The sequence below is a fragment of the Mesitornis unicolor genome, unplaced genomic scaffold, assembly GCF_000695765.1.
Source record: "Mesitornis unicolor isolate BGI_N332 unplaced genomic scaffold, ASM69576v1 scaffold15450, whole genome shotgun sequence".
Lineage (NCBI taxonomy): Eukaryota > Metazoa > Chordata > Aves > Mesitornithiformes > Mesitornithidae > Mesitornis > Mesitornis unicolor.
Window position 1 is genome coordinate 24,693 of NW_010157793.1, and position 11,201 is coordinate 35,893.

The window sequence follows — 11,201 nt, forward strand, 5'->3', positions numbered from 1 at the left end:
TTGAGGTACTGCACTTCTTCACTGGGCAGAGGGAAGCTGGTTGAGGGATGTGGCATAGCAGGTGCCATCTGTTCTCTCTGTCACATTTCGAAAAGGAGGTAGAAATGCAGAGGGACTGAGGAGCATCTGCTCCCTTGTGCACAGTGGAAATGGAGCAAGGCCAAGGCCGAGTGCTGCTCCTTTGCTCTATGGTGGGTCTGGTCAGCTCACTCTGACTGGTTCCTAGCAGAACCCCTTCATATTAGCTGGGGAATCCCAAGCATCATTCTGCTGTTGTTTGTGAGAGTGAACCTTGATCAGCTCTTAGGAAAAAAAAAAAAATTACACAGAGAGCCTAACCATAGAGATACTGGTCCTTGGATCCCAAATTGACGGGGATGCTTGCCTCAAGCTTGGCCCCAGAGTAATGACATTTCAGAGACTGGCAAGTAGTTTAGCGTTTCTTTCCTAGTTGGATGTGTGTGGGTGTAGGATTTTGTGTTAGCTTTCCCTCCCCTCCATGTGGCTACGGCATGCCTAGGAACTTACCAGAGTTCAGGCATTACCCATGGGACCTGTGTTCTTCACTGCTTGTACTCTTTGAGCTTATTTTCCTTGTCAGTTCTGCATGCAAACGTGCTTCTTGTAGGTAGCACATTGGTTATTTGTTTTCAACATTCTCTTTTAATTTACCAGCATATTTTTTGTAATAATTGTAATTGTAATAATTACTGTTGTTGGGAGATCAAAGTATTTGAAGCACTGTGTACTTTTACAGAACATTGTCCATTTCCTTTTAGTGTTTCATTTGCTTTAAGTGAGTAGAAACACGTGTTGGCCATTGTGTTGCTTTTAATTTATTCTTTGTAAAGGAGAGAGGACAGTTACCTAGTTAAACTCAGCAGGGTCTGAGCAACAGACAGGACATTTAAAAGGGAAACCTGAATACAAGCACTCTTGATGAATCAGTTATGTAGCAACACTGAAGCTGACTGCTGTGAAAGCATTACTTTTTAATCAAAAACCTACTCCCAGAAGGAGCACATCACCTCTCTCCTTTGTGCCCTACTGCTAGGTTATTGAGTCTTTAGCTGAGGCTGCTGCTAAGTATATACTGGGAAATGGATAGATCTGTGCATCTTAGATTTGGCTCTGAAAATTCATCCCATGTGTGCTAACAACTCACTTTTCCCCTGAACCTCAACAGGTGCCAGCTGCTGCATTCACTGCTCATTCAATACCCCCACATTTAGTCTCATCTGGGGCAGCCTTCCAGGGACTCTGTGGCTGATGATCGTTCTCTGGGCTTCAGGGTTTGGGAGAGCCAGGGTTGTATTTAGTGGGTAAGGAAGGAATCCTGCTCTTTCAAAACAAACAAAAAAAAAAGAATAAATCTAAGTTCAGCATGACTCCTATGATAAAAGTGCCACAAAAAAGGAGAACATCAAATCTCTTGGCTGCTTCATAACGAAAACAGTGCGGGTGGCTCCCTGCCCCTCCAGCAACTCACGGAGCAGAAGTTGGCCACTAGGTGACTTGCATCCTTTTAAGCCTCTAGCCACCTTCCTGGCCTCTCAGTTCTATCCTAGGTGTTCACTCTTCACCACAACTGACCAGTTTTTAGTTCTTCGTCATATGGCTGTGCAGTAATAGCATGATCACATATGAGAATTCAGAGAATTAAAGATTAGAAGCCTTTAGCAGCCTTACATACCATCACAGAATCGCAGAATGTTAGGAGTTGGAAGGGACCTTGAAAGATCATCCAGTCCAACCCCCCTGCCAGAGCAGGATCACCTAGACCAGGTCACACAGGAATGCGTCCAGGCGGGTTTTGAATGTCTCCAGAGAAGGAGACTCCACAACCTCTCTGGGCAGCCTGTTCAGTGCTCTGTCACCCTCACAGTGAGAAAGTTTTTTTCTTATGTTCATATGGAACCTCCTATGCTCCAGCTTGTTCTTCTGTTTCTCTTTTCTCTATTTTTCTTTTTTTAAACTGAGGATGCCTGGCAGGTTCAGCAAAAAAGAGCAAGGTCCATATCACTTTCACTGCAGTTTTGATTTAGTGCTACATTAATCTCTTCATTTCTGGAATTACTCTGTCTTTCAAATTGGCTTATGACTACTGTAAATGTATATACTTTCCTTTGTGCTGAAAGACTGCAAGTACAATAGAAACAGTTTCCATATTTATATTTTAATTTAATGTCATTTATTAAGGTGACTGCATCAAAATCTGTGTATTTAATCTTCTTGCCACCTTTGTCAAAGGATTACATTTTGCAAGGTTTTTTTTTCATATGAAACTGAAATTAAATCTATAGCTTCTCTGGGTTTAAGGTTATAATAAGTAGATTACTGATAGGCTAAATATAATATCTGACGCCACTGTCATTGGATGGCCCCAGCCTTTTCAGACTGCTACTAAGTGTTTTCAAGAGCAAGTGTGTGTATACTTAGCAATAGATATGCCCCTTGAATTCAATTGATTATTGAGGTAAGGAGGAACAGCCCGGGGATGACAAATGGCATTTAGGAAGATAGTCAGATACACATCCACTTTAACAGGCCAGCCTGCCTTGTGCAAGTGCTCTTGATTTATTGTCAAAATGGCACAACCCTCATTTGTTCTTTATGCCAAGACAGATGATGCTATGCCAGGCTATAGACAGCAATCTACTGATATGCAGCATCTCTCTTCAGGATTTCCAAGATGTCTGCCATCTTATCCAACAACCTTTATTACCTAATACACAGCATTTCTCACTCTCAAACACTTCACAAATGAGATCGGTTTCATTATCACTGGATGGCAAATTAAGGCAAGGAGTGAAGAAGTATTTTGACTCATCAGGAATCAGGTTGAAGACCAGGATTAAGCAGCAGCCAAAATCTAGCATTTGGTTTACTGGGAATTTCCTTCCAGATGGGCAGCTTTTAACATTGCCTACCAACCTCAACTCCTTGTCGTGAGCTTGTAGAGGTGATTTCCTAAGAAAAGCCTGCAGTAGGTTCCCATTATGACCCACAACAGACACCTGAGCTACTCCAAAAATATAAATGGAAAAACCTGGGTAAACCCTGTAGGCCCTGCACAGCAATTTGGCTGCCACAAAGATGGTTTATCAATCATTGTGTGCAGACAGCATGGAGCTTGTTGGTAGAAAACCCTGCCAGGCCCTGGCACGCTCAGCCTGGAGCTAGCCCAAGTGGCCCTGAGGTGCAGCAAGGCACCACGCAGGTGATCCATGTGCTTGACTTCAGCCTCCAAGGCCTGGCCCCAACCACCATGGGTATGGCGGTGACCATCAGCGTCATTTGCTTCCCCAGCTCACTTACCACCATATTACACATGGCCAGGTGAGCAGGAAGCTTTTTTTAGGCAAAGCAGTTCGTTACAACAGGACACGGTGTTCTACAAGCAGCGCCCAGCAAGCACATGTGCGAGTTCCTCTTCAGTTCTTGTTGCTCCCTTCTCATACAAGATGTAACTTCCTCATGTGATTGGTTTGTACCAGTGCTTGGGAAGGGCTTTCTTGTGCTCTTTCAGCCAGTCAGTGCCCTAGACCAGAGAATGAGCAATTCCTTCTTTGCCATGCAAATCTGGTGTTTCACTGACACTGCTGAACATGTCAAAACCCTCTAAGCAATCAGCTGAACACCCACAAAACCTGTGACTTTATGATATCATGCCTTTTCCTCCTTCAATCTACCTTCGCAATAGTTTCTTACAGAAATGTCTAGCTTTTTTAAAAATAACTTCGCAATCTGGAAAATACATACTCAGTTATTTTAAGAACTCACCATTATCTTTAGTCAGCCTAAGACTGGAGTTAGTGTATCACCTGGTCTGTTATAATATAAGATGCCGAACACCATTCTGTCATTATGACTGAAATGCGCATGGTACAACCTGCCTAGATATATAAATGACCTCAGCTGCTGTAGTACATGATTCATCACATCCAAGGAAAGTGGAATGGGATTTCTTCCCACGCTGCAGGTAGGAAGAGCAGAGAAACTGAGATAAAAGCAAGTGAAGTGTCTTAGGCAGAATCACACAAAAAGGTTCTTACAAAACTGAGGTTCAGACATTGGTTTCTCAGATCTCAAGCAAATACCCTGAGCAGCAGAAACCTCACGGAATTGGACTCATGGTCTTGTGTTTCTTAAGACTCCCTTTATTTTATGCTGCCAAAGAAAATGATGGTTGGCACAAGGCTTCATACTGTGTCTGTCCTTTCTCTGACACCCTGCAGTTTGCTAGACATGATTTGCGAGTGGTTTACTCTAACAAAAACCCTTGCTGGGAATATATGTTGATGTTGAGTAGTGGTATATGGGACCAGAAAAAAAATAGAATTCAGACTCAGCCCTGAGTCTTGGGGACTTGAAACAGCTGGACCACAACTGCCATCATCTCACTGCCAGAAACAGAATGAATGCCTTCTGAGGAAATGAGAACTTGAACATGACTGCAAGTGCCAAAACAACTTCGGGAGATGCAGCAGTTGCTTAAAAGTAATGGTATGTAAAGGCTGTCTCATTTCTAGAAACAATGTTTTCCTCACGGGAGATGTGATCTGATGGCCTCTGTCTCTTTAACAGTGTTCTGGGCTGTTGGTCTAGGGTGGCTGTTTTCTTCCTCTGTGGAGAGGGAGGTGATACAGGAGCAACTCATCTTGAGAGCCCTTTGTAATTACTAATGTTTTTGGGGAAAGGATCAGCATCTGGAAACAGGCAAGTACAAGATGAAACATGGCCGTGCAACTAAATTGACAGTGGCCATGCAGATCTGGGTGCAAAGTGAATGGTTCCATGCTGATACTTCAAATTGATAGATTGTCAGAAAAGGTTACTTCTCAAAGTACCAGCTGAGGAGAGGGCCCACAGTCATTCTGTTACAGGCATTTAGTTGTAATGAGGCAGTATAAATTCTGCTATGCTTTGCAGTCATATGTGCTGTTAAGGCTTTGTTCATTCATGTAGTCAGTAGAGACATGGGAGAAATTGTCAACAACTTTGAAAGCTTCTACAGAGAGCTCACCAGTGAAAGGTAACTGCTGGGTAAGACACATTGGGGGTGCTGTTGTGAAAAGGATAGTAACAAACATGCAAGTCATGCATTTTCACAAAATATTTTCGTTTTTATTCTTGGACATTGAGAACACATCTGGGGTTGAGACAACCCAATGTGAAAGCAATCAGTCAGAGAGTTCCAGGTGAGCATTTGATGCAAGTCACACATTTCAGCATCTACCTCTTTGTAATTTTTAAACAACATAGATTCCTCCTTTTTTCCAAGATCAGTGACTTTTCCCTTGCTGTGTTATCAACAGTGCTGCCTTTTAATCTCTGGCAAACAAAATATCGTTTAACAGAAACTGAGACACTGGTGAGTATCAAACTGCTGTGGATGACACTGATGGATATACATTTGTTTGCTCAACAGATTGGACCAGAGAAGGGTACTGCACGCTTGGCCTCAGCTGCTGTTCTGAACGCTCTGTGGGCCAAGCAAGAGGTAAAGGTGGTGCTCTTGGGATCTCAATATAAGAATGCTCGTTAATTCAGAGAGATTCACTGCTCCTTGCTGCCCTCATTTGCACATCTGGTCTTGATTTTGCAGTAATTTATACATATGTTTAGTTTTAAAATATCAAATAAAGTACAGACTTTGTTGAGTTCTTGGAGACTCTGAATATGCTTAATTTTTGCAGGATGGATAACTGTAGCAACTGCACAGCACTTAGTGGTGGAACTGGTCAGAACATTTCAGAGTCAGTTTGTTGGAGCTCTGGTATTTCTGAAATAAAAGATTTTTGCCCAGCTCTGCTTATCAAATATTTCTCTGTGTGCCCTTCTCTTGATTTCATCTTTCTTACTTGCAGATTTTAATCTGAGATTTTAATTTTTTAGACACTCCCCTGCTGAATATGCTGTTGATCTGGGAGTCAAACCTTGTATTCTTAGCATGTTACTGGACATGAAAAGTAACTTATTTAGGTAGTAATGTGAGCAGCCATAAAGGCAGCCTGGTTAGAAGGGGAAATTACTGAACAAAAGATACTGTCTTCTCAAAAATACTGACAGAGAAAGGGCTGCCAGCCTGGAGCTGCGAGCCTGGGGACCAGCCCTGTGAAACACAAAAAAACATCCTTGAAAAGTGCAGCTGGTCTTTTTGAAGTGCAGCTGGGGTACCTGGAAACCAGAGACATCCACAGATACCGCTGATAAGCTCAAAACAAGGGACTGTAACAGCAATGAGAAGTTGGGAAGCAGTCTGAAGAAGGAATAAAAACAGCATCATCCATTGTCTGTTACTGGTGAAAAAGAGAAATTAACAGCATCTATCAGCTGCTCAATGTCCTACTCCCTCATATCTGTGGTATAAAAGGGCCTTAATTTTTATCCAAATTGAAATCTCTCTCCTGAGAACATCCCAGTTGAATCCAGCTCAAACTTTCTACGAGGTCTTGGGCTCCCTCCAGAGATGCCTGGCTGAAACCAGTGTCTGTGATGCAGATAATTTTGGAAGTGAAACTCTGCCTGTTGTATTATTGGCTTGGTCTATCTTCCCCTCTTTTGGAAGAGTGTTATACTACAGTACTGATTGATGCCATTACTGATTGATAACATACCATTGATTGATACTACATTATTGATTGCGAATAGTGATTTGTAATAGCTTGATATATACTCATATGCTTTATTAATCATAGGTATGTTTGCTAGTGTCGGGGTTTTTTTGTATTTGTGGTAGTCTGTAATAAAATAGAGAAATTTAGAGGATAAAACCTCTGTATCCTTGTGTATTACAGAATCCTACCAACCTATGGTCACAAACTCTACACACCTGTAGGCCAGGTAACCCTTTAGGTCAGGACAGGCAGGAATTGGCCTTTGCTCTGTGAGCTGAAAACCCTTGGTATGGTGGAGTCCTAGTGCAGAACTAGCACTTCAGACCCTTGCAGAAGGACAAATAATACCTGGTACACTGTCGCTGTGGCCATATCCTGACAGGCGTAATTGGACATACTTGCTGTTTGCAGGCCTTCTGATTTAAAGAGACAGAAGCAGCGCAAAGCTGTAGCTAGCACTGACCGGAGTCACCACTGCACATGCTCATGTACCATGTGGCTCAGGATGTGCCACCACACTGCCCTGACTGTAGAGCTTGCAGCGGGGAGTTGGCTCGAGTCCCACCGGCTCAGGCCTGCCAGCATCCATTCTCTTCTTCACTTCTGCTCTGTTGGGTTGAGCCATCAAGTACCATTGCTTGCAAAAGAAAGCAGCAGACTTCAGCTTGCCAAAGTCCAAGAGCATAATCCAACCCCAAAAAGAGGTTCATCAAAAAAATTCACAAAAGACAGTTTATATGTCTAAAGGGTAGTTTGTATGATGATGATTTCCAGCAAGGAAGGAGGCTGGAGGGAAGGTCACCATGTCACATAGCTGGTATAAGGCACCTTTTTTTTCCTTTTTTAATCATCACTCCACCAATATTGCTTCCATAATGAAAACAAGTTGAGAAGGATGCTCAGTCCTTAATGATTTTCAGGGGAAAGTGTTGAATGTTCTTGCTTGGGATTGAGAACCACATTGCTTTGGTGTCAGTAATTAATTTCGTGTGCCAAATGTAAACATGGCTTAGAGTTCATGACACTTCCTCATAAAGCAGAAAGCATCTGTGTGTTATCTCTTTTATGGCATCCATGTGGTTCCTGTTACTTAATTTGTTTCCTTTCTAGCTTCTGTGGAAGTTACTAGTTGACATGGTAAGGAAATCTTGTTACAGTTCCAGTATAGGCTTTATTGCTTTTAACACTATTAGAAGAGTATGTGTTTTAGTTGGTGTCAAAACTAACGTGGTTTTACAGCTCATTTCAGACAGAAGCTGTTTCCCTGGTGGTGGGTGTTACTTTCTGCTCAGAGATGTCTTTCCCTCCCAGCATCCCCTCTTCATGTGTCTATCCTCATGCAGAGATGCAAACCAGCCCCTCTTATGGGGAAGCTGCATAGCTTGTCTTGTCCAGCTCTAGCATCGTAGCTGGCAGTGGGAACTGATGTCTACAGCTAATGAGGAGCTGTGGACATAAAGACTGTGCTTTCATCCGTAGGTCTTTGTCTATGATTTGGCCAAGGAGCTGCTTTTCTTTAAGTCTGAATAACTGTGAGTTTGTTTTAAATTTTTTTAATTGCTGGGGGCTTTTTCTCAAAAAGAACTCCTTACTGATAACTAAAAAGTCAACAATTTAATTGTACATGTTAGCATTATCTGCTAGCAAATGCTTGGGCCTTGTGTGTGGATTTATTTGCTGAAGTGATCAGTCATTTTGGGAGAATTTTGTTCAGTATTAAGATCTAAAAAAGCCTGTTCTAAAATAACCTGTTTTTTCCTTTCCTGAGAGCAGGAGGTGCGACAACAGGGGTGCTTCTCTGTGTTAATTTGACAGCTGAAAACTGTGACTTGGCTTTCCTGTTTAATTTTTTGCTCCTGCTTGGATAGCGTTTAAAATGAAACTGAAAAGGGCTTATTATCAACTACTTACAGCCATTAAGTTAGGCACACACACGTTTCACAGTGCAACACAAGCTGATGAGGTAGTTGAGGGGGAAAGTTTAGAATATCTGTTGTTTCAACTCCCTGCTTGCTTCAGAGAAATAGGGAAAAGATTGACAGCTGTTCCTCGAGTGATTAGCATAGCTTAATCTTTTTTTCATCATACTTTTTAATTATGCTATGACTTTTTGTTTTATATGTCATCCATGAATCAGGATGCCAAATAATTGTTATTCTGCTTGGAGTTCAGATATATTACTGATGTGCTAACAGATGAAAAAGCTTGTAGTTAGTCATCTTTACTTCAAAGCTGGATTTTGGTACCCTCCATCTTCCTAAACTTTAAATTGTCTCATCACTTTTGGTGGGAGTAGCTCACTCAGGTATACACCACTAGCCTGTGAGACTAAGACAGGCTGGAGGTACAACAGTAATGATGAAATCTAGACGGTGAGAAGTTGTTGTTCAGTGTAATTTGGTATTTATATTTGTTCCCCTCCACAAATGCTCCAGAACAGCCTGCTTGTGAAAAAGGAGTGAATTTAAACAGACCTGTACCTCCTCTGGCAGGGGGGTTGGACTAGATGATCTTTCGAGGTCCCTTCCAACTCCTAAGATTCTGTGATTTTGTGATTTTGTGATTCTGTGATTTGTACCTGATGAAAAACATTACTCTGCATCTCTTAGAGAATCGGAAGGGGATTGCGTGAGATGAAGCCTGTGGTTTGCCAGCACCTTCTCATGTGTTCAAGGGGCACAAAGTCAGACATCCAGTTGGTGCTATATGGGTGACTTTTTGCCGTATAAATCTTTGTATTGGGTTAGGTAGGAGATGGTGCTGTTCTCTGCTTCTTCCAAAGATTTGTCTGGTTTGCAGTTCTCTTGCAAAGAAATAGCCAAGGAGATGAGGGAAGAGCTTATTCAGCAAAATTGATCAGGTTGATTAAAATTATGGCTTTCAAAGAAAAAAAGTCAAACACCTCCAATCCTTCAGTTTGCCTAAAGAGCATTCTTTGATGCACTACTTAACAAGACAATCCTCTGTTGACTAAAAGCATCCTCATCTACTTCAGAACAGCAAATGTGGAAGCATGAGTATCTGGCTTATACAAGATCCTGTGCCTGGCTGGGCTACTGAGACCAGCAGCTGAAACAGTTTTGAAAGTTCAGTCTCATAATAGTAAGATTTTAAGTGGCATGTGAAGTGGGAAAATGCCAACAAATAATGATCATTTCTCATTACTTGCTCCTAAACACTTAGAACTTTTGCTGGACTGAGTAAAAATATGACATTGCAGATCCATTTTGGGAGGTAAAAAGTACGCCCAATGCCATTTAAGTAATTTTCCAGTAAGGCAGAGTGCTACAATCCTGATCAAGGAATATGAGTATTGAGAACAAGGTATTAAGGTAAAAATGAAAGTCTCTTTATGTTGGTATATTGTGTATAACAGCGAGTTTGCATGAGTGCAGCTGCGTTGGTTTAAGCAAGGAGCTTACGCACATAAGGCGAATGATATGAATTAACCAAAAGTGTGATCATTAAAGATGCTAATGAAAACACATAAAATCTGTGCTTGGATAGCCAGGTTCAGAAGCACAGTGCCCTTAACCTGCAGTAACTTCATAGATGAGAAATAGGGATGTCTCTTTCACAGACAACATGAAAAGTTTGATAATTGCTCATTTCTTCTAGAATTTCTGGTTGCCTTGGCTTTGAGGGATACTCGGACACTGACAACAGCAGAGGGCCCTTAGCTTCCTTCGTAAAGCAGCACCCTTACTGCCAGAGAGAGTTGCATGTGCTTGGCTTTCTGTGAAATATTGTGAAAGCTTTGGACAGTTTATTGGTGTGAGATTTAGTTAATACAGCTGGGATTTCTCTTCTGGGAAATATACGCCCTGAACTATCTAGAAATAGTGTTGCCAAGTCATGGAGTGTTCATACCTGGATTAGAAACATTTATCATGTGTTACAGTTAGCTGGGCTGAGGAGTTTGGTTCAGCTGGATGTTATTCATATATCTGATGTAATTTTCTGAAGGTTTTCTGCTAACTCCTAGGAAGAAGTAAAAAGCTTATTCTTCAGAAAAAAGTGTAAATTACTATTTTTCTAGATGCAGTGTGGTACAGATTTTTGGAGATGTTTAACTGATGTCACTTTGCTTGCAGTTACACACATTAGGCCTTGAGAGAAGACTGGACAATGTATAGTAAACACTGGTGTTGAGTGTTATTCTTCTGTATATTATGCTTTGAACAGGTGGACTAGACTTCTGTGATGTCAAATGATAGGACAAGGGGAAATGGAAGCAAGCTGGAGCATAGGAGGTTCAACCTGAAGATAAGGAAAACCTTTTTTACTGTGAGGGTGACAGAGCACTGGCACAGGCTGCCCAGAGAGGTTGTGGAGTCTCCTTCTCTGGAGACATTCAAAACCCACCTGGACGCGTTCCTGTGTGACCTGGTCAAGGTGATATGACAGGGTGGTTGGACTGGATGATCTTTCAAGGTCCCTTCCAACTCCTAATATTCTGCGATTCTGTGATACTCTAACTCTTCCAGGTCTACTATATGGGGAGTGATGACTTTGCTTCTGTATCTATCTCAGACACTTCCCCCTTCTACTGCTGCATAATCACAGAATCACAGAATCACA